We start from the raw sequence: 25,837 nt of genomic DNA, 5'->3' as shown, positions 1-25,837 counted from the left end.
GCATCTGCCAGGACTGCTGCTCTTCTCTCTTTGAGGTCTTCCTTTATCGCTTCTCTGCACTGCTTTGTGAGCTCGGACGTTTGCTTGCAGTTGCCGGAGACTTGCGCCAAGCCACTTTGGTAAATGAGCTCAAGAGTTTTTGAAGACGGGTGTCTTTAGGTGGCTATCTCTCTCGGCGTTCTTCACACAATCATGGTGGTGCTGAGCCATTCGATTGTATTCCTCATCAATGTTGTCAATCACGGCATCTTCCCATGTTGTAGCAATAGTACCAAAGAGCTCCCAGTTGCTGGTTGTTCTGGGAGTTCTCTTCATAAACTTTGCAGCCCTTTCTCCCCGCTCTGCAAAGTAGAATTTTACATGAAAGAGACGGTGTTCTGATCCCATTTGGAATTTTGGGACAACAGCGACATCGGTCAGGCAAAACTGTCAATTGAATATGATGTGGTAAATTGTGGAACCATCCACCAGGAGACTACGATGTCCAACGTTCAGATTCAGCCTTCTGGAACTGTGAGTTACCATGGATAGTCTTGGTCAACATGATGAACTTCAAGGGCGATTAAAGCCCATCCTAAAAGGTTCTATCCCTCTTGGAGAGCCTGGCAAGGTACTGACAATATCCTGCCTGCACGGAAGAGCCTCGCAAACTATCTGTGGTGTATTCAATATGCTAAAAGCAGTAAGTACAATGGATCTCATTCCCTAGACCCTGAAAGAGCCACCAATATGGCGGCATTAAGAAGGATGAGGAAGGAGAGGCTGATAAAATCTCAAGGCTGAACAAGGCTGCCAAAATGAAGAAGGACAAAAATGACTGTCTGTAGTTTCAATGCAAGTACACTGGCATCAGATGGATCCATCAAGGACCTGATGGTACAAGCGCAAAAGATCAAATAACACATCATTGGTCTGATAGATATGAGAAGGTATCAATCACATCATGCCATTTTCAACACTGAAGAACTGTTCCTTGGAACATGCAACAGAAGAGGCGTTGTGGCGTCGGTGTCCTTGTCAACAAGAACTTGGCCATAAGCATTGTTTCATTCTAATGCCTAACAACCAGAATCAGACAATTACACTTGAATAGATGTGGCTCACTGCCAGCAGTTTCTATCTTCATTGTCTACGCACCAATATGCAATTATGATGAAGGAGAAATTGAGAAGTTCTACATGGAGCTGGAGAAGTTCTATAAAGTAGACCACACCTTCAACAAGATCATTGTCAGTGATTTTAATGCCAAGATAGGCTGAGAAGATCAGCTGAAGAACTCCACATCGGGACCCATGGCCTACAATGGAACAAACAGGGTGAGAGACTACCAGAGTATGCTAATAGAGGAAATAAAAATAGTATCAGTTTTGACTTGCCATGACAAAGAGCATTTTATAAAAGCTTATAGTGATAAAGGATCTTAGCAAAGTCTAAGTAGAATCAAATTTATAGTGGTAAATAGAATATACTATTTAACACACCATCCTTACCATTTTCAGTGTACAAACTCAATAGTACTAACCAAATTCACATTTTTGTATAACATATTTATAGAGCTTTTTGTGTTGCAACACGAACATGAAACTCATTAATACTAATCTCCCTGTCTCATAATTCAAGGTTATTGTCAACACAATACAAAATCATTACATTGGCATGCATGATTAACTCACTTGCCACTGGCAGTAGAGCTCAATGGCAGTCACTCACGCCTCACAGAGATAAGGAAGAGGAACTAAAACTTTCCCCTCTTTTAAATCAAGGTTGGTTTATCCTCCAAGATCACCTTATGAATAAGAGACACCTTTAAGAGTCTACAATAGTCTCCAGGTTTTGAGAACCAAAATCCAGGAACAGTAAAGACCAAGAGTTTGAGAAAACTATTTTTGGTCAAAAAAATAACCAAAAACTCAGTCTCCCACCTTTTTATTTTTTTGAAGAGGATCTCACCAGTAAATCTTGAGGGCTTAGGAGATCACTTCCAGCAAATATTGGGCTTGCCAATTGCCCAGTGGTTGAATGCAAGAGAATGCTTCTAAGACCCTATGGGTGATCACCAGAGCTATAACCAGCAGTGCTTTTTTAAAGGGGTTGGGGAGGAAGAGAGGCTCAGGGAGCACACCAAGCCTTTCTCAGGGTTTACTCCTGGCTTTGCACTTAGTAATTACTCCTGGTGCTGCTTGGGGGGATGGAGGTGGGACAGAGACAAGCAAAGAACAAGGATTCCAACCTGGTAGGTCTTGTGCAAGTCAGGCTCCCTACCTGCTATACTATTCCTCCAAACCTATACCCAGCAGTGTTTGGGAGACCGTTCAGGTCCAGGATCAAAGTTAGACCTCAACTAGGCAAAGCTCCAGTGCTCTGAGGATCTCTTTGTCCATCTGCATTTCTTATCAATCCCAATATCATCAAATGAATTACATATTTTTAACATCAACTATTAACTTCTTATATATAATCATATAAAAATCAACAATATAATCTAGCATAATTACCATGCACTTTCGACTTTTATTTATTAAATTGTTATTGCAAACATGAAAAGTATTAGTTTCTTGTAAATAAGAAGACATTGACAGTAAAAGTGGCTGATGATCTCTTTTCTGACCAGGAAGATCAAAGAGATAAACAATATGGACATAATGGACATATACACAGGATAAAGAATAATGTTGTTGGGTCGGTCTGGGAATATGCAGATATAGAGGATTAGTCCTGGTTTCAGATGGCTCCAAGAGTACCACTGGGATTAGTCCCGGTGGCTATCACCATCTCTGGAAGCAGCTCCCACAACTAACAAATAAGAAGCTTTTAAAAACTTGTATAACAGTAAAACAAAATGCCCTTTCCTTAAATGCCAATGGCATATATATATATATATATATTTTTTTTTTTAAGTACTTTTAGGGGGTATGGTGCTGCCACCAGGTCAATCTGTACCTATGAGTTGCGTGCATCAGCAGGCTGATGGCGCCTTCAGACTTCCAGATACCCCAAAATTGCTGCTGTGCCTTTAGCCAGACCCCAAAAATTTGGGGCAAAGTTTACCAAGAAAGTAAATAGCCAAAAGTTAGGTATGTGGGAGACACACCCATAAACAACCTCCAGCTCAGCTATATAATTGGAGGCAAGGCCTCTCTGCTTCCTGATCGGACTGCTTAATGGCCATGATCCCAGAGACTCAGAAACAAATCTCAAAACCCAATGGCTTTTGACAGAAATGTGTCCAGTCCCTGCAGTAGGTTACCGATACCTGGCCACCCCAGATGGGAATAGGTTTCGTGTCTTGGCCTGTTCCCCTTGGCAGCCTGGTTGCTGTCATCCTCCAGAGGCCACTAGATACTCAGGTTTGGACCCACAGTGATGAGGCACGTGCGGCCTCAGGGGATGGGGGTAGAGCCAGCCCTTTCCTCCCCATCCCAACTAGACCCCGAGTCACTGCCCATGGACAACCTCTCTGATTCCTGATAAAGCTGCTTAACAGCCATGATCCCAAAACCCAGCGGCTTTTGGCAGTAATGCATCCAGTTCCTGAAGTAGGTTACCAGCGCTGGGTCACCCCAGGTAGGAATAGGTTCCGTGTTTTGGCCTGTTCCCTCTGGCAGCCAGTGTCCGCCATCCTCCAGAGGCCACTGGACAGTCAGGTTTGGGACCGCAGTGACGAGACAGTGTAGCCTCGTGGGATGAGGGTGGAGCTGGCCCTTTCCTCCCCATCCCAATGAGACCCTCGAGCGGCCGCCCACGAATGGCCTCTCTGGCTCCTGATCAAGCTGCTCAACGGTCATGATCCCGGAGACTCAGGAACAAATCTCAAAACCCAGCAGATTTTCGCAGAAATCCCTCCAGAATTAAGTGTAAAAATTTCAGAATTTCAAAATCACACAGCCACTACTGCAGCCATACGACATCATATGTTATTCTTAACCAGCAATAGAAAACAAATTGTCTACTGTTGCCTTTTGCAGCAGGTCTGAGTGTTGGGGTAAAATCCCAAATAATAATGGTGAGTCTGGTGCCAAAATATTGAATGTTATCAAAGTAGAGAGAGAGTAATGTGGAAATCATCTGCCCCACAGGTAGAGAAATGGTGTAGGGTAGGGGTATACTGGGGTTTTGGGGGTTGGAGAATGGGCACTGGTGAAGGTACGGGTGTTTCATTGTATGACTGAGACTTAAACCCGAAAACTTTGTAACTGCTCTCACGATGATTCAATAAATTAAGTCATAAAAAATGAAAAAAAAAAGAACTAAGCCTCTAACTCTCCTTATTTTTGGCACAACAGTGATTTCTATTAAAATAAAAAAAAAAAAAGTAAGGTGGAGTTCATGTCCAATTCAATCAACCTAATCAGTAGCTTAATAAATAGCAGTATTCCTACATAAAAAAATAAATAAATTAAATTAAATTAAAAAAGTACTTTTAATAAGACTGTTAGACAGTACTCAAAAAATATCAATAAATTCAAAATCAGGAAATAACATAAATTAAACCCCAATGCATACATGTATTAACTTAGAGCAAGCAAGCAACAGCAACAATGATAAAAATCTCTATAATATTTTTTTGGGTCACACCCAGCAATGCTCAGGGGTTACTCCTGACTTTGCACTCAGGAATTACTCCTGACAGTGCTCAAGGGACTGAGAATTCTGTCACACACTTCCAAAGACATACTGGATCCAAAAAACCTGATTGCAATTCATTGAAACTGTAATGTCAAAATAGGTTTAGATCCAAATACTGTTGGGAGAAATACTTTGTCTTAACCAATTCTATAGCCAGTGTTGGACTTAAGCCTTCAGTGTAATGTATTAAATGAAATACCATAGTTAAGGGTATCAGTGATATAGGAACCATGGCAATGCTATATATCAATTACTATTATTTTTAAATTTTTGGATCTACTTCTTAATTTGTATTTTTTTAAAACATATTGGATCCTCTCAATTTTCTACCCATCCCTTTTGGAATTACTTAAAATGTCATCCTCTTTTATTTCTTAGTATCATTTCATCCTTTAAAGTTTAACTAAAACTTCCCTTAGTAACAATCAGATGAGCAAAATTAATATCTGAATTTATAGTATGGACAACCTCCAGGTGTATTAAAAATCAATACTTAATTATATCCTTGCTTATTACATGTTTGGCATCTTTAACTAACTAGATGATAACTCTTCCAGAGTCATTTTTTTCCTCTACACAGGCTATAAAATGATGTGCATAGAGTTTGCTTTTGGAGTATTAATATATTTGAAATATATTATTGACAGTTTTTTTCTCAGATATGGCAAGGAGATAGAGAAATATACCAAAGGTTAAAGATATAGTGATAATCTTATGCAAAGGCAGGGAATTTATGATTTCTAAATAGGGTATAAAGTTGTGGTTCCACTTCCCTAAGCTGATTGTTGTCATTTGGTTTCTGTTGTGCTTTTTTTCTCCTTATTACTATGGGCTGTGATTGCATTTTACTCATTTTGCCATTTTACAGGATTTACTCTATCAAACATCTTTGCCTCTAGCAAATAAAATTTGTGCTAAATTATTTTCAAGAATACTACAACGCAAGAGTTAGGGTAAACACCATTTATAATTCAAAACTTTCCACTCTCATAAGACCAACCTACTGTAGATCCCCAGTGCTGTCAGCAATACTCCCGAGCACAGAGCCAAAAATAGTCCCTGAGTAGACAACTTGGCATATATTGGGAAAAAAATTCTCTTTATCATTTATACCCCCAATCTCCTCCCCCCCCCCCACCGCATCTCTTCTAATTGAAAAGCACTCTGACTACACAGCACATTCTTAAATGTACTTTCCAGTTATGAAATGGGTCTGCCCTAGCTTCTCAACGGAATCTAGAGAACTATCAGAACACACATTCAAGGAAAAAAAGCAGGGAAAAAGTTCATATGATAGATAAGTACTTGCATTTCAATAATGCTACTTGTCCAAATTGAAGAAAAGTATCTGACAGATAATAAACTAGATAGATTGCCTGCTTGTCATATCAAAAGCTTTTAGTTTTATTCTAAAGAGAAGGGGGCAGTGCAAATTTTCCTGTGATGAGTTAAATAAAACTAAATTCAAAGTGTCAAACATAAAACAACTTCAGGCAATGAGAGGACTTTCTCAAAAGCATTATATCAAGAAGAATGAAAGAGACATGTAAATGTGAAAGAGATACTAGGGGCATGGAAGGATCTATGAGCAACTCAAAGGTCCAGCAGAAAGAGCCAAAGAAGTGAATGCATCTCCCCAACTGAATATAAGAAAGTGAGAGGAAAAAGGAATCCAAAGTAGATAATGAAACGCTTTTGTTGAAGTCAGTTTTCTTAGTATTATCTCTCAGGGATAATAGCGCCATGCTTCTGGAATTCTAGACCTTATGCACTATTTTTTGTTTTGGTAAGCTTTCTATAGTCCTTCTCTTTCAGGGCAATCTGTCTCTCACTGTCCTTACTCAGAGGCCTGGTTATTTTTCTAAGTCACATCCATCAGATCTTGGTATTATTCAACGTCCCATTTAAATTGGCAAATGGAGAATGATGTCTTCTTAATTAACCACATAAAACACTCTGGTGCTTACAAGAGTGGCCACTATAACAAACGGGTACTTGATGCTTGAGAAATTTCCACAGGAACAATTCATATATATTAACCAATGACAGTTTCCAAAGTTTGAATTTAATGTAACCAAGGCTAAGAAAATGGGAGAGAGTGAGGGATGGCTTGGAGGAGAACAATAAGAGTCTTCATTCATTGGGAAGTTAGGCCACCTGAATTAATAATGTTAAGCACACTAAATAATTATACGTTAAAGATAAATCAATAAAGTGGCAGAAGGCAAATGGTGAATGCTGGTGAGAGGATAGTTATTTTTCAGGGTCATTGCAATACAATAGAGTTTGAGAAAGGTTTGCGGATGTAGAATTTTTCTAGTGTGCTTTGTTTTATTCTGTTTTAAGCAAAGCTTCATGTTTTTTCTTCTCCAAACAATGATGGTTTCCACTTTTGAAAAGAATTAGGTGAGATCTCTTGGAACCAACTTAATTACATATTAAAGCTCTTTCATCTAGGGACCGGTATAAATTATTTTGTTCCTTTGAAAATTTATCCCACACATTTATTTTGTGTTAACTATACATTTAGAGCAGTGGTTTTTATTTTTTTATTTATTAACTTATTGAATCACTGTGGGAAAAGTTACTAGGCTTTCAGGTTTAAGTCTCGGTCATACAATCATTAAACACATTTCCCTTCGCCAGTACTTATTTTTCACCAAGAAGAACCCCAATATACCTCCCTCCCAACCCTCCCAACGCTTGTGAAGCAGATTATTTCTAGTTAACACTCTGTCTACTTTGATTAGATTCATTGTTTCAACAAAATATGCATTATTATTATGTAGAGTTTACACCCCCAAATCAGACCCGTTGAAAAGACATTCTGAAATAATTTGTTACTATAGCTGGTTACAGAATCAAATGATGACGTGTGGCAGCAATAGCAGACATGTAATTTTGGATTTCTGATATTTCACTTATTAAGCCTGGAAGTATTTCTGCCGAGAGTCAGATAATTATTAGACTGGTTTCTGTGGCTCTAGAGCCATGGCCGTGCTGAAGAGCCACTCATGGGGGGCAACTCGTGACCTCGGTAGGGCGTGAAGGACGAGCCCGGAATGCCCCCCTTCCCATGAGGTTTCAGTCACCCCCGTTACGACCAGCTCATACCTGGCTTTCCAAAAAGCTCCAAGGCAGCCACCATCTTGCTGTCCAGAGGGAAAAAGGCAGATCCTTTTCCCTCCGGGCAGGCATGGTGGCATGGATTAACGCATAGTCCATTCACTTTACTGCCGCAAGTTGCCAGGTTCTGCATTAAGTCCTTGTGCTTCTGGAACAATGGCCATGCAGGAGAGCCACTCGTGGGGGCAACTCATGACCTCGGTAGGACGTGAAGGACAAGCCTGGAACACCCACCTTCCCATGAGGTTTCAGTCGCCCCCGTCACGAACGGCTCATACCTGGCTTTCCGAAAAGCTCCAAGGCAGCCGCCATCTTGCTGTCCAGAGGGAAAAAGGCAGAAGGGAGCAACATCCTTTTCCCTCCGGGCAGAGCAGTGGTTATTAATCTCCATTTTTCATATCTGAGAACTGGCACTAGTCTCTGACTGATAGCTGAAAATCCTGAACTAAGGTCATAAAGCATCAGTAGGAGAAGATCAAAGTATGTTCTGTGACCCCAGTATGGTATTCCGGGATCGTTCCAAGAGGCTCTGTCTTGACCTCTGAATTAATCATGGTCTGAAACAAATTCAAAATTCATCACCAATTTATGACACTGTTAGAAGGAGAAGGAGGAGGGAAAGAGAAAAGAGAACCAAAAATTCATTTAAAAGTCATTCAGAACCAAGCATCCAGAACTGGAGAACACCAAGATCAGATCTCTTAGAGACATTGGCTCTGTCTCAGAAAAGATAATTTATATGCCCAAAAAGAATAACTTGTTTTTTAAATAATAAAAGATGACATCTAACTGGTTTCTAACATTTCAGTCAGCTAAAGGAAGATGATTTCTAACAGATTAATTTAATTGTAAAGGGGGGACATCATAATAATTTCAAAGCAATCTCATGATATCACTTATTTAATCAGGGCTCTCTATTGGGGGAAGATATATATTACTATTATATCCTATAAGTATTCTGATAGACCTAAATAATTGTCATACTGATGCCAGTGGGCTCCTGGTGACTGATGTGAAGTAGAGAGGATATAGATGGCCACTTTCGCCTGATTCACCTCTGCTACCCCAGGAAATTTAGTATTGAAAAAGTCTGCCATGAGCCCCTGAATCGCATGGATTTCAAATCTCATTGTCTTCGCTAAGTGACCATCAAGACACACCTGACATACACTTGTTCTGTAGAACACAGGTGTTAAACCCCACCACCCAATTTCCTGGGGTGCTTTGGACTCAGACTGGAGTGAGGAATTGCCCTTTGCAGGAAAGGAAAATCAGTCGCAGGACTTATCCAGGTCTTTTGGGTCTTTGTCTTCTAACAGAAAAGAATTTCAGGAGGACATGAGCAGTGAAGTAAAAACAGATTTTGTTTCAAGATTTTTGAGGAAAGGGAAGGAGGGAGAGAAAGAGAGAGGGTGACCAGCTCAAGAGACAACACAGACTTCTCCAAAGATGGAGAGAGACTCTGAACACATTCTTGCATTAGATGCGAAAGCATCAAAGTCCACACTTCAAGATGGAAGATGTGGGTGACACAAATGCCTAAGCACCACATGTCTTTGGCCAAGATAAATGGGAACAAGCAGTGCATGGCTTTGGGCAGAATATGCATGTGCTTCCTTTGTTCGAGTTGGCTTTTATGGCATTTCTCCCAAGCTTCCCCAAAATGAGCCATTCTACAAGATAAGAATTCATGGCTAGAGTTGTTATGAAGAGGGTAGAGCTGGAATTGATTGATGGTCCTCTTTGAAGTTCCTTTCTTCACCTTTGTTCCTTCTGGAGCTTCTCTCTGTGGGAGATCCAGCCTTCTCTGGTCTTGCTGGCTCCAGGTAAAGGCCTTACCTGGTCTTACTTCCTGTGTGCAAAAGATGGGTCCCAACAGCTATAGGGCTAGTTGTTTATTAATTTCCAGGATTTCTACTGCCATGAGGACTTTCCCTATCTACCTGTCTGCCTCAAGACCATTCTCTCAAGCTTTGGTAGCAGCTCATCAATACCACAGGAGCAGTTCTGACTTGACTTTTCAGGTAATTCCTTTTCTTTCCACAGCATGGTCTTCACTGCAAGACCAGTCATTTTTTTTTGAAGGGTTCTGCAAACTTTGAGGTACACTGCCATCTTGAAGCATATTTATTCCAACAGAGAATTTTTCTTTCATACTTAATAACCTTCTCTTACTTAAGCTCAAGGCAATCTAGAAACATAGACATTGTTTTTCTTCCCATTTTAGAAATGTGAAAATGGAGGCACACAAAGGTTAATTATCATTCAAGGTCTTAAGAAGTTATATGGGATTGGACAAGGATTTAATAGTTGAACTTTTACCATGAGCCCTTAAACATTTGTTTAGTTTGCTCTCAAGAAAAATTTCTTAAATAAATAAAGACAAATGCCCTACCACTATCTCCTTATTTTCAAGTGACAAAACAGAATAGTTTCCTTTCAAGAAAGATGGGGTTTTATAAAATACCATACGTTGTGTTCCATTATCAGAAGATAATGGAATTCTAATTTTAAAGTCCTAAAAGAAAGTAAATGCCAAACTGGAATTCTATACATTATTTTTAAAAATGTAATATTAAAGGTAAAAAGAGAGAAAATGTGATATTTTAATAAACTTAAACTTTCATTAGCAGACATGAAGTAGAGAGAAAGTTCTTTTAACAGATTAAAATAATTTTAGTAAAGAATGACTTCTTAATAATGACTTTTACATACTACATTGTATAAAGCAAAGAATGAAAGCTACATACTTTTTCTTTAATTATAGAATAAAAATTTGTTCTTTTTCCACCACCCAATATAGATTGTATGAAAGAAAAAAACTACCAAAAAACTAAATAATAAGTATAATACTTCAAATTAACTTAAATAAAATCAATTTCTTATAGCAAAAGAATGAGAAGAAAAAACCCATATTGAAAAAAAGACATATGGTAGACTCACTTCACTTCTATCATCTAATTCACCATAAGGCAGCTATACAATAAGACAAGAAGCAGATTTTACCATTTCATTATTAAGAACATTTAGGGGGAAAAAAGCAGTTTTGAGAAAGGTGATTGTTTAAAACCCCCTCCCGTTGATCATCGATTTGCTTGAGCGGGCCCAGTAACGTCTCCATTGGAGACTTTGTTGTTACTGTGTCTGGCATATCGAATACTCTCGGTAGCTTGCCGGGCTCTCCGAGAGGGGCGGAGGAATCGAACTCGGGTCGGCCATGTTGGCCGCGTGTAAGGCGAACGCCCTACCCGCTGTGCTATCGCTCCAGCCCCAAATTATTATGTGTCTAAGTCATAATTTATATAAAAGAACTATAATACTAGTCACACCTAGCCTAGCCTTTCTAATATCTTAGTCTAGGCTCTGTTCTCAGGAATCACTCCTGGTGGATTTCAGAGATATATAATATAATTTAATTGACTTAAAACTCCTGACACTCTTACTACATCCTCACATCATATGCATAATGACATGCATAAACATGGTATCATGATTCATGACCCAATACAAAATCTTATGCCCTAGCTGTTCATCTCTCCCTTTCTCCCTTAATACCCCTGTCCATTCTGACCTCTCAAGTTTCTCTTTAGTTTTGTCTTTTTCAGAATATTATACAACTTAATCATTCAATTTGTGGTCATTTCATTGTAGTACTATTTATTTAAGGCTTCTCTTTATGTATTTTCATGACTTGATCAATCATTTCTCTTTAGCATGAATTCCTATACCACAATATAAACATAAAAGAATATATTCCTTTGCCTATTAAATGATGGTTGGGCAGTGAAGGTCGGCTGCCAGGGCTGGGTCCCTTGGGAGTCTGCGTGGAGTCTGGTGGCATGGTTCTGGGAGCCTCCTTTTATACTCCTATCTGGGAGGAGCATCCGTGAGTTCTGGAGGGTGGCTGATGTGGAGATTATCTGGTGCTGGCAGGATGTGGTTTATGGGTGTAATCCTGAGTCACCGGAGACTGGGGAAGCAGGCAGAGGATTTCTGTTTCGGGTCCCGTTGGGTCCAGAGTCCAAGGTCACATAGTTCCACACTATCTGGTTTCTGTGGGACTTCATTTTTGTGTGAGGCTCAGCCTGAGTGTCCAGAAAGCAGCCTGGAGTGTGGGGGTGGTTGAGCAATGGAGGTCGGCTGCCAGGGCTGGGTCGCTTGGGGTGGGGAGGGCTCTCACCCGCCCACAGCCTGGCATGGAGTCCGGCAGCCGACCTCCACTGCCCAACCACCACCATGCTCCAGGCCACTTTCAGGATTCTAAGGCGACATAAGAGACAGGAATTTAGGGACTAAAACACGAAGCAGGCATTTGCTTTGAATGCAGTTGATCTGGGTTTGATCCTTGGCATCATTTATGGTCTCCTGAGTCACGCCAGGAGTGAACTTTAAATTAAAAGCCAAGAGTAAGCCCTGAGACAGCTGAGTTTTTGTGTGGCCTCAAAACAAAGCAATAGCAGAAAGAGAGAGAGGATTTCATCTTAGTTGCACTCATTTCAAAGTCCTATTTCTATAAACAGTCACATTCAGAGGGACTAGGAGTTAGCAGATAAACATACGGATTTGGGGAGAACATGCTCTGGTCCATAATAGGCATTTCATTTTCTTCCAAGTTTTATCATTTATGAGTAAAGCTGCTATAAATATGTGTGTGAATGAATATATATGTTGTTTCATATGGTGAAAGTATGTTCAGTTTGTACGAAATTGTTAAATTGTCTTCAGAGTATCTGAATAATTTTAGACTTCCATGAAAAATCAACTAAGTTTCTCATGCTAAGTATCCTCCATAGAATGTGATGTTGTCATTGCATAAGTGTGTGGGGAGGGGGTCCCTATTCTATGTTTGTGATGGTATCTCAGTGAAGTGCTATTTGAAAGCCCCTTCTAATGTGCGATGATTATTTTTCCTATGTGTCTGTGGCAGTTGTGCATCATCTTTGTTGAGATACATGGGCAAGACATTTGTGTGTGTATTTAAAGTCAAGTTGTGTTTTCTTATAACTGAGATTTGAACATTTTTTTTTATTAGTGAAACACCATGAGGTACAGTTGTAGATTTACAAAGTTTCGTGCTTGGGTTTCAGTTATACAACGATCGAGTACCCATCCCTCCACCAGTGCCCATTCTCTACCACCAATGATCATAGTAGCCCTCCCACCTCCACACCCCATCCCCCACCCCACCCGGCCTCTGTGGCAGGGCATTCCCTTTTGTTACCTCTTTCCTTCAGGGTCTTGTAGTTTGCAATAGAGGTATTGAGTGGCCATCGTGTTCAGACTATAGTCTATTTTCAGCCGAGCGAGTCTTCCAAACGTCCTTTACTTGGTGTTTCCTTATCTGAACAGCCTTTTCCTCCAGCATTTGCTGCCGGCTTCCAAGCCGTGGAGCAGACCTCCTGGTACTTATCTCAACTATTCTTGGGTGTTCGTCTCCCATTCTATTACTTTACATTCCCCAGATGAATGCAGTCTTTCTATGTCTGTCCCTCTCTTTCTGAATCATTTCACTTAGCATGATACTTTCCATGTAAAACCACTTATTTGCAAATTTCATGACTTCAACCTTTCTAACTGTTACATAGTATTCCATTGTGTAGATGTACCAAAGTTTCTTTAACCAGTCATCTGTTCTCGGGCACTCAGGAGATTTTGGCTATTGTGAACAGTGCAGCAATGAACATACAAGTGCAGATACCCCCGTGATGTATTCAATACATCAAAACCCAGTAACAATTATGGGTCTCATTCCCTTGACTCTGAAAGAGCCTCCAACGTGGCACTTGCTAAAATCTCAGGGCTAGGACAAATGGAGATGTTACTGGTGCCTGCTCGAAGAAATCGATGAACAATGGGAAGACAGTCATACAGTATTGTAGTGATACTTTTAATTTTGGGATCACACCCAGCAATGCTCAGGGTTTACTTCTGGTGCACTTGTGACCATATAGGTGACTGAGATCAATTCTATTCCTCTGTAAATTTCTCACCTGCTATACTACCCCTCTGGACAGACCCACATCTTACATTTTAATTGGCAATGCATGGGATAAAAGATTTTTTTAATTCTGGTCACCATTTATTACCTTAATTTAAAATTTAATTTATTTGACCATTTGATGGCCACTCAAAGTATCTATCATTTGTGTGTGTGTGTGTGTGTGTGTGAACTGCAATACATTTTTATCTCAAATAGTTGGTTATAATCATCCAAGGACTAAAATGTGTGTGCAGCTATTTGATTGCTACTGATTTTATATTACAGAATCTACAATGAAATACTCTGTATTCATGATTGACACTTTTTGTTTTGTTTTGCCACAACTGGTGGTGCTCAAGTGTTAGTCCTGGTATGCACTCAGGAATCACTCTTGGCAGTTTGAGGGGACCAAATAGATGCTGGGAATTACATTAGGAATTTTCCTGCCTATTTTCACCTTTACTTTTTCAAATACTCATTTGAAATTTTCAAAGATATTACAAAACAGTCCCATATAACCTCCACTGAGGGTTATAGTACAGCAGATCCAGTCATTTGCCTTGCCTAGAAAGAGTAAAACTTAAAAGCAATAAAAAAAAGAAATTAAACAGAAGCTGGTTTTGAACAAATAATTAATAAAGTTGAAAAGGGGAGGAAAACAAGATAAAGTGACCATACCATGACCAGAGAGAAAGTATTGTGCATAAGGCATTTACCTTGCATGAGGCTGACAGGATTTTAAGTTTTACTCTTTATTACTTATTTATTTTTGATGACTTTGTGTCCCTCCCCACCATTTAAGTTGTTTGTTGATTATTGATTCAACATAAGATTATAGGACTACTTTAGCTTAGATTTCCTTTTATTTTCTTTCCTAATTTCTTTCCTCCTCCTCCTTCTCCTCCTCCTCCTCCTCCTCCTCCTTCTCCTCCTCCTCCTCTTCCTCCTACTTCTTCCTCTTCTTCTCCTCCTCCTCCTCCTCCTTCTTCTTCTTCTCCTCCTCCTCCTCCTCCTCCTCCTCCTCCTCCTCCTCCTCCTCCTCCTCCTCCTCCTCCTCCTCCTCCTCCTCCTCCTCCTCCTTCTTCTTCTTCTTCTTCTTCTTCTTCTTCTTCTTCTTCCTTCTCCTCCTCCTCTTCTTTCTCCTCCTCCTCTTCTTCCTCCTCCTCCTCCTCTTCTTCCTCCTCCTCTTCCTCCTCCTCTTCCTCCTCCTCCTCCTCTTCTTCTTCCTCCTCCTCCTCCTCCTCCTCTTCCTCCTCCTCCTCCTTCTTCTTTTTGTTTTGTCTTTTTAGGTCAAACCCCGCAATACTCAGAGATTACTCCTTGCTCTGCACTCAGGAATTACTCCTGGCGGTGCTGGGGGGACCATATGGGATGGCAGGGATTGAGATGCCAGGAATCAAATCCGGATCTACCACATGCAAGGCAAATATCCTACCCACTGTGCTATAGCTCCAGCCCCTCTTTCCTAATTTCTATTTCAATTAGTAACCCCATTGTAGTGAAATAAAACACTATAAAATTTCATGTTCAGTGTGTCCAGTGTGTCCAGATTATGGCTCTGAATCTAGTCCATACCTGAAAGTGCTCTTTAGTACTTGACCAAAGAGGTGGTTGGCTAAAGCACTCTTAAATGTAGAGGGGATTCTGTTGATTACTCATATTGTTGTTTACATTTTCAGAGTACATGTAGAATTTTTGTTTGTTCTTTTCAGTGTTTTTATTTCTGATTAATTTTCTTCATAGTAATTATTTGTTGTATGCATACTTAGGATAAGTAGTAAGTCATTTTGGATTAAAATGTTAACCTGTAACAGAAACCTGTAATATCTGTTTCTATTTTTTTGGCTTTGAACTTTATATTTTTCTGATATTAATACAGCCAACTACTCATTTCTTCTGTTTAGCTTCAATGTCTTTTTTTTCACTGTAAGTCTAACTGCATTCTAACATTTGAGGTGAGTTTCTTGTAAGCAGCTGAGAATTAAGGCACTTTAATAGGTGTAGGACTCTGACCCTATATACAGCTGACCCCAGTTCAATCCCTTGTATCACAAGGTTTCATGAGCATCATGAGGTATAGCTCTGAGCATCTCCCAGTGTGATCCAACATTCCTGCCCCAAACTAAGTACCTTCAATAAACTTATTCTGACAACTCAATTGGTGTATTTAAATTATATATACTTATTTTAATTATTGACATGTTGAGACTTAACTCTGGCATTTATTGCATGAATTTCAGTTCCAAATGTTTCCAAATAATTCATCATGTTCAGGCTAGTGGTAAAATTATCTATGTATGGCTATTTTTTTGTTTGTTTATTTGTTTTTGTCCTTTTAGTCAGTGATACAATGCACAAATGAAAGTAGTTTTAACGAGCTACATCACATAGCTTAAGTGTGTATTAGGCTCTGTCTCATAGACTTGAGTAATTATACTCTGTAATAATTGCACAGTGATCAAATTGCTTATGACACAACTTTAAGAAAAATCTTATCAGTAAAATATACACAACTGTACATTTTGTTTTATTGCCATACCTATGTCTATCTATCCATCTGTCTTGGTCTTGGCGTCTCCTGTCTTTCTGAGAGTTGTCTAAACATTTCTTACAACTATATTCTAATTCATCTGTTGTTTTTTAAACTTAATTTGTTTAATATTATTCTTCACATACTAGTTTTGACTTTTTACTATTTTGAGTAAAATACAGAAATAAAACTTTTCATTGAATCTGCTCTCCTATTTATAATTTGTCACAAATATTTTATATACATATTTAAAACACATTATCCTTTTATTTAAATTTGTAAATGAAATTTAGAAATCTTTAAAAAATGAAGCTATTCCTTGTTATACTCTTTCCATTATTTTTCTCATTTCTTGAAACTCCAAAGTTCCTTTTTATATGATTTTTGTAGAAAATCTTCTGTTACAGATTTTATTTAAGGGGCCCAGACAGACAGTACAGGGATTTGGGCACTTGGTTTATACTCAATTTTGATTCTTAGCATCATGCGTCATGAGGTATAGCTCTGAGCATCTCCCAGTGTGATCCAACATTCCTGCCCCAAACTAAGTACCTTCAATAAACTTATTCTGACAACTCAATTGGTGTATTTAAATTATATATACTTATTTTAATTATTGACTAGGGATGATTATTCTGAACTAGGGATGGCTGCTAAGTACAGAGCCAGGAGTAGGCACTGAGCACAGCTGGGTGTCCCCCAAAGGTAAAAAAGGTAAAGGCCCTCCCGTTGATCGTCGATTTGCTCGAGCGGACCCAGTAACGTCTCCATTGGAGACTTTGTGGTTACTGTGTCTGGCATATCGAATACTCTCAGTAGCTTGCCGGGCTCTCTGAGTGTCCCCCAAAGTCAATATATATATATATGTATATTGGTGTCCCCCAAAGTCAATATATATAGGTGTATATATATATATTGGTGTCCCCCAAAGTCAATATATATATACTATATATGTGTAATTTTGTATATATATATATATTTTAAGGTACATGTTCAAAATAGATATTGTTTATTTTTCCCTCATTTAAGAGTGAATTTATTTCCTCCTTTATTTTTAGTTGATACCTTTCCAAATATGGAAATTAGAGTTGACTTTCTTTAGTTTCAACAGTTGGAAAATATGTCATCTTTTAGACAAGAATGATTTTTCATGAGAAACATCTATAAATTTAGTTACATGTATTCTATAGTCAAATTGTTATTTTTCTTGTGGCTAGTCTTTAAATCTTTATGCTTAAAATATACTGAATATGTTTTATACTTTTCCTGTCTTTAAGTTACAGAAATTTGACTGTGATGTATTTTGACATGGGTTTGAGTTAATTCATTTGGGAGTTCTTTCATATTTTTTCATATGTAGGCATATGTCTTATAAGAAACTCTATAACTTTCAGCTTTATTTATTCAAAACTACTTTCAATTCAATACTATTATTTTTCTGTTTTAGCTTTGTATGGACTCTGAAAACTTGCATTAGCTCATTTGTTATAAATCTCAAGTATACCTAAGGTTTTCATTCTGAATTTTAATCTATTTTCAGTTATTCTATCTTCAAGTTCACTGTCATGCATTCTCTACTTTCTATAATACTGTTGCTCTATCATAGACTATTACTTAAATTATCATATTTTTAATTCTAGTTTTTTTCTTTTTGTTCTTCATTTATCTTCTATTTGGCTGGATTCCCTGTGTTTTATATCATTTGTTTCCAGCACATTCAATTGCTTACTCAAGAATTGATTTATGACCACTTTAAAATATTTTTCAGATAATTTCAGCATCTGGGACATATGAAGCAAAAAGAAAATCCAGATAATTCATCACTCACTCTGTCATTTGTGAGTCCTAGGGCTCTGGCCAGCAACTTCTTTTCCCCAGCTTTCAAAGTCTTAACTTCTTTAGTATATAATTTATATATTTTTCCCCAGCTTTCAAAGTCTTAACTTCTTTAGTATATAATTTATATATTTTTTAGTTTTTTCCAGCAGGATGAAAAGGGAGAAATGCATTTATATGTATATTATACAGAAAGGGTATTATAGCTTACATTGTATTCCTCAAAAACATAAATTTAGGCTCCATTTCCTAGTATGATTGCATAAGGAGCAAGGCTGGATCAGGTTAAATGAAATCACCAACATGATTATCATCCTTCTGAAAGGAGATACCAGAGCATACTCCATGATAACACGTTACAGCAAAAGAGCAGCCATCTGCAACCCAGGAATTGAATCCTCATCAAGAATTGAATTGGGCAACTTTTTTTCATTTTCAACTTTCTAGCTTCCAAATTATGATACAATTAATTCCTGTTCTTTGGAGGCACTCTCTACATGGTGGTTATGGCAGACCAAGGTGGTTAAGACAAAGGGAAGTAATGTGAAGTCAGACTTAAGTAAATGGGAATGCTACTTCTTTTATTGTTTTAGTTTCCTACGCAATTTCTGAATGTACAATGATGAAATTAAAATACTGCTAAATTGTAACAGTTCAACTTAGCCTTAATGCTGATACTTTTTTTTTACAGTAGCCATAGTGAAATATAGGTCTGATCACAATTCTTGTTTTTTTTTTTTTATTATTGTTGTTAGTTCATGCCTAGCAGTGCTCAGGAGTTTCTCCTGACTCTGCACTCAGGAATTATTCCTGGTGGGACTTTGGGGACCATATGGGATGCCAGAAATTTAATGCAGACTGGCAATGTGCAAGGTAAGTGCCCTATACTCTGTACTATTGCTTTAGTACCCTCATAATTATTGAAAATAAGGCACATATAACCCTCATCCATCCCGATATGCCTTTTAAGTTGTGTGACCTAATATGTTTGTGTGTGTGTGTGTGTGTGTGTGTGTTATGGGGAAGGAATATCTGTCAGTGTTCAAGAGCCATTCTCTCAGGCCTCTATGTCACTCCCAGTTAAATAGAAAGATACTATGGGGACCATTCACTGCTGGATATTGAACATGGGTTGGTGCATGCAAGACATGAGCTCCAGTTTCTTGTCAAAAGAAAAAAAGAAACTTTGTCCCAAAACAGCAACTTTGAAGTGCTATTAAATACTAGGCACTGATTTTAGTAAGCACTGCCTATATCATTTTATTGTCTACAAAGGACCTTTGTAACATTTAGTTGTCACTTGGGTGTTTTTGTAGAATATTCCATTGCACCAAAGTTTTATTTTCTTCTACAGAGGCCAAAAGAAAGAAACTTTCCTTGTTGGCCAATAGAATGTGAACACATTGCTCAGTATTATCTCAGTGACATGCTTGCAAACTGCTTTAAATAAAATAAATAATAAAATGTTAAAAGATAATTAGCGGGGGGTGGAGATAGTGGGGTAGCGTTTGTGGTGTTGAAACATTACATGAATAAAACCCTATCATGAATAGTATTATAAATCATGATTACTCAAATTACAATCCCCCTCACCCCAAAAAAACCCCTAAGTTACTACTTATGTATTGTAGTGTTGGTATTCGTTGTATGCTGGAATTTAATATGCCCTGTTAAAAAAAGTGAAATATTTTGACCATGCTATTTATACTTTAAACAGATGACTAGTTTTATTATCCTTGATCTGCTAGAGCTAACAATATAGCTTCTGATGTTTGTCCAACTCTAATCGCCACTTTTATTTAATTCTGCCATTAATTTTGTTCTTCCTTTTTATTAGATTTCTTTATTTTATTCATTTTTCTCCAAACACTTAGATGCATTTTATTTTATCATTTTTAGCAAAGAAACTTAACAGACTGAGAAATCAGTATTAAGAAAGTCTAATAGAAATCACTGTTGTGAAAAAAATAAGGAGAATCAGAGGCTTAGTTCTTTTTTTAATATTTTTTCATTTTTTATAACTTTATTTATTGAATCATTGTGAAAGCAGTTACAAAGCTTTCGGGTTTAAGTCTCAGTCATACAATGAAATACCCGTACCTTCAACAGTGCCCATTCTCTACGCCCAAAAATGCCAGTATACCCCCATCCCACACCCTCCCCCTACCTGTGGGACAGAGGATTTCCAAATTATTCTCTTTCTACTTTGATCATATTCAATATTTTGGCACCAGACCCACCATTATTTTTTGGGATTTTACCCCAACACTCAGATCTGCTGAAAAGGCAATAGTAGACAATTTGTTTTCTATTGCTTGTTAAGAATAACATATGATGTCGCCTGGCTGCAGAAGTGGCAACGTGATTTTGAAATTCTGAAATTTTAACACTTAAATCTGGAGGGATTTCTGCCAAAACCTGCTGGATTCCGAGATTTGTTCCTGAATCTCTGGGATTATGGCAGTTAAGCAGCCTGATCAGGAGCCAGAAAGGCTGTTCATGGGTGGTGACTCCGGGTCTCATTGGGATGGGGAGGAAAGGGCCAGCTCCATCCCATGAAGCCCCACCTGTCTCGTCACTGCAGTCCCAAACCTGACTGTACAGTGGCCTCTGGAGGATGGCGGCCTCCAGGCCACCCGGGGGAACAGGCCAAGGCATGAAACCTATTCCCACTTCGGTTGGCCTAGCACCAGTAACCTACTGCAGGGACCAGACGCATTTCTGCCCAAACTGTTGGGTTTCGAAATTTGTTTCTGAGTCTCTGGTATCATGGCCATTAAGCAGTTCGATCAGGAACCAGAGATGCCATGAGAGACTATTTTTTAATAAACTGGAATAAAAGGAAATAAATAGGGAGACTATTAAAGACAACACAGGGGATCGGCTATTTGCCGAGATTAATATCCATCCCCACATATGTTCCTCTGAGCACTTCTAGGAGTTATTCTTAAGCACAGAGGCAAGAGTAAGTTCTGAGGACATTCAGGTTTGCAAAAGTTAATCAAGATTCCTCCTTTTTTTTCAAGATAGCTGTCATCATCTCAAATACAGTATAAAAAGTGACATCTCAATATTAGTTGTATTTATATGAAATTAAATTTCCATTGAGAGTAAGGTTCTGGATGTTATTGATGTGAATGGCAGAAGAAACATGAGGAATTCAATTACTCAGGGGTAGCACAGCAGTAGGGCGTTTGCCTTGCAAGCAGCCAACATGGCCAACCCGAGTTCGATTCCTCCGTCCCTCCCGGAGAGCCCGGCAAGCTACCGAGAGTACCTTGCCCTCACCGCAGAGCCTGGCAAGCTACCCGTGATGTATTCAACATGCCAAACACAGTAACAACAAAGTCTCCAATGGAGACATTACTGGGCCCGCTCGAGCAACTCGATGAACAACGGGAGGACAGTGTTTGTTTGACAGACAGTAAAAAAAAAATCAAAGAATATTAAGCTCAAATTGAACAGCCCTCTAAATCATATCAAAATACTGAAAAATTCTATATATTGTTATATAATTCCCATGATGGCTAATTTCATCTTTTAATTTGATGAGCTAAATGATGTCCTGATATTTGGTAAAATAAAATTTTCTGGGATAGAGAGCTAGTCCAGAGTTTAAGGCCCAAGGATTACATATGCAGGAACTTGATTTGATCCACAACTCCCGATGACCCCCTTAGTGTTACTGGTTGTGGCGCTGGTGGTTTCCTGAGCTGGCATGAGTTGTAGCCCCTAACATGGCAGGGATCAAGCTGCACCACATCCTCAGACACTGGCATTCAACTTTCCGACCTGGATGACTTTTTTAACAAGTGGCCCCTAGGTCTAAATGCTGCTTGGGAGGGCCTCCTTGCCAAAATAATTTCTGAGAGTGTTTCTAGGAAATACTAATATTTGAATCAGAAGGTTCAGAAAATAAGATTGCCCTAAACAATACAGCATGGTATTGATGTATTGAATAAAAAGCACAGAAAGAGAAAATTTACTATTCGAGGTGAGGCAGTTAATGTCTCCTATCAATCAATATCAGTGATCCTGGATCTTGAGCTATTAGACTATTGAGACCTTAAAAGCAAGATTTTGACCACGGATACCATGTCTCTATTTTCTGATTTTCTGATCTTGAGGTTAAGATTCGCCAGATTCTCTGAATGTTAAACTTTGAACTCGTCATTTTTTTCTTCTTCTTTGGCTTGTGAATGGTAGATTATAGGAGGCGTTACCATTATTAATTTTGCATTTCAGATTTTTTAATAAATTTTTAAAATAGATGTAGATGCAAGTTATTGCTCTATTTCATTAAAGAACTTTGACTAACATAAAGGAAATGGATGAAATTTCACACTACAAAGATAGAGTTAGAAACTCATACTTGATTATGGGTTATCCAGGGATCAAACAAGAGCAGCTTACTCAGGTGCATCTTAATTTTTAGCTTTCAAATATTTTTCTAAAATCTGAAACAGTTCTGAATTCCTGAGTACTTTGAAAGAAGACAAGTTTATATATACTTAAGGGAAGACAAAGTGGCATCACCAAAATACATGCTTTATGACTTCTCACCCTTTAACAAAATGTCTCAGCTAAAAGGATAAAAAAAATGGCATCAAAAATGTCAGAAACTTTAATATCATGACTCTGAGAACAGTAGTTAGTAAGTCTACTAAACTGAGTCTTTGACCTTATGGAATAAGGAGTTTTAGAAATAACTAAACATGAACCACAAAAATACAAGGTAATAATGTAACTGGGGGCTGGAGCGATAGTACAGTGGTAGGGCTTTTGCCTTGTGTGCAGCCAGACGGATGAGCCAGGTTTGATTCCTCTGCCCCTCTAGGAGAGCCCAGCAAGCTACTGAGAGTATCTCTTCTGCATGGCAAAGCCTGACTAGCTACCTGTGATGTATTCAATATGCCAAACTTAGTAACAAGTCTCAAAACGGAGATGTTGCTGGGCCTGCTGGAGCAAATCAATGAACAACAAGAGGACAATGTAACTTGAGGAATCTCAGAGGAGAATTCAACTGTTAAAATTTGCAAGATGGGCCTGGAGAGATAGTATAGCAGGTAGGGTACTTGCCACGCACATGACTGACCAGATTTCTATCTCTGACAGAAGATAAATTTCTATCCCTTTATGATTCCTAAATCCTGCAAGGAGTGACCACTAAATTCAGAGCCAAGAATAAGCCCTGAACACCTATTTTTGTGTATAGCCTCCCTCCCCTGGACAAAGTATTTGTAAGATATAGATGAGATAATCCCCTGTACATTTTCATTTAGTCAAATACAAAAGACATGCAGTATTGAAGAATAACAAGGTATAACATGATAAATACCAATAGAAAAAGTGAATTTCTTACCAAAACAAAACTGCATTGCCCCTAGCATCTGTGTCAAATGATTTGTCATCATTCTGATAAAAATAAGAAGCAACTAACTTGTACCTGGCAAGAACAATATTTCACTCTTACAAATATGCTCCATTGTTCTCCTTTTAACTAAGCTTAGGCGCTAAGAAGGGTATTGTGTCAAGTGGGGTAATTTATTTCTACTGTCGATTAAAAAATATGTTTCTATAGCACAATGTTGTCAGGGGAAAGTTATGGATGGAACTAAGTGGTTCAACTATAGGATCTAATAGTAGAAGTTCATATAAAGACAGTTGGTAGAAGCAATCTATATAGTTGCAAGCTAGCTGAGTCTTTTCATCGGAGGATCTCTGGAGTTAAGAATAAGTTAGGGAAAGAAAACTCAAGGAATATTTCATTGAAACATGTGAGTACATTTTTCAATCTTAAGTGTTTTTTAATAGTGTAACTAGATTACAAAATCCCTTTTATGTGTTTCATAAATAATTTTATTTAAGTTATGAGAAGTCTCAGGAATCTAATACAAGCAAGGTTATATAAACCAGAAGTAAAGATTTTTAGTTACACCATTGGTTAACTATTTGTGATCAGCTGATGTGATAAATGTAAGGATTATTACGTAGCAAGTTTTGTAACTCAAAGGCCAGGGAGTTGTTCTTGGTCATTACTATCTATTCCCTTGTTTTGTCTATCAATATTTCATAGATAAATGAGATCATCTAGCATTTGTTTTTCTCTGTCTTATTTAATTTTAAAAGATACTCTTTAGTTTAATCCCATTGCTGAAAACTCTGTGATTCATCACTTAGTACAGTTACATTGTTTTTTATTGCATATATATATATACACATATATTCCACAATTTTCTTATCCACTCATTATTTGGACAGAATATAGGTTGTTTCCATATCCTGAGTAACGTACTAGGTGCTGTAATAAATACAGATATGTCACTGTCACTGTCATCCCTTTGTTCATTGATTTACTTGAGCAGGTGCTGGTAATGTCTCCATTGGTCCCAGCCCTGAGGTTTTAGCAGCCTCTCCTTACTCATCTTTCCCAATGCTGTTGTACTGGAGCTCTTTCAGGCTCAGGGGAATGAGATTCGTTATTATAACTATTTTTGGCATATCGAATATGCCACAGGTAGGTTCTGCCAGGTTCTGCCATCGTAGGTATGCTTATATCTTTAAAATTTAATAGTTTCCGTGTTTTGGAGGTAAATAGCAAAAAATGGGATTCTTGAATTACATGGAAGTTCTTTTCTTTCTTTCTTGGGAAGTTCCTATTCTTGGGAAGTCCCTATACTGCTTACTATAAGAAGGATGAACCATGTAATATTTCTACCAGTAATGAATAAGGGTTCCTTTTTCCTCACATCTCCACCAGTATTGGCTGTTTTGTCTTTTGATACACAACAGATAGTTATTTAACAGTAGAATGAGTTTTGACTGTCTTATTCTTTGTGCTAGACACACAATAACCTAGAGGCAGTCAAATGGCCTTTCTTCCTGAAAGTCTGGAATATAACAGTTGCAATGTTATATTATAATAACTGTTTTCTTCAATTGCTTAGTTGAACTATGAACTTAACTGCTACATTTGAACAATTTGTTTTTTTTCTTGAAACTGCTGTCTATCATTGTCATTCAAAATCAATTTGTAAGTACTCAGTATGAGCTGAGATATTTTTTAGAGCACTGCAAGAATAAACTGAAATCAAATTATCATTTTCAGTTCTTACTTTGGTCTTAAAGTTCTCTGATTTAACTTCCGACTCTATAGACTCTAATTTATAGACTCATACTTTAATCCTTAATGAGTCTGTTAAACTATTTTATGCCAAATTCATGTAAATACAGTAGTAAATTTTATCTATATTTAAGGCATAGAAATATTACAGAGATGTATAAAACATAAGCATTTATAATATAAAGTCTGCAAAATGTCAATATGGCTATGGAGGAACAGCACATAGGAAAGTAATAAGAGGGAATAAGTAAAGTAAGTAAAGGCCCTCCCGTTGATCGTCGATTTGCTCGAGCGGGCCCAGTAACGTCTCCATTGGAGACTTTGTTGTTACTGTGTCTGGCATATCGAATACTCTCGGTAGCTTGCCGGGCTCTCCGAGAGGGGCTGAGGAATCGAACTCGGGTCGGCCATGTTGGCTGCATGCAAGGCAGACGCCCTACCCGCTGTGCTATCGCTCCAGCCATATGGGATTTATAAAGAATGGGATTTATAAAGATGCTCTAGTGGAATTGCCATTGGAGGTATATATATTAGATCATGGAGAAGTAATTATATAATCATAGGAGGTAAAAACACAGTGAACATGTCCACACAGTTTGAATATAATTCCCTAGAA

Source organism: Sorex fumeus, unplaced genomic scaffold (assembly GCF_029834395.1).
Source record: "Sorex fumeus unplaced genomic scaffold, SorFum_2.1 ptg000128l, whole genome shotgun sequence".
Lineage (NCBI taxonomy): Eukaryota > Metazoa > Chordata > Mammalia > Eulipotyphla > Soricidae > Sorex > Sorex fumeus.
The sequence above is the reverse complement of the archived record's forward strand: the minus strand, read 5'-3'. Positions refer to the sequence as shown.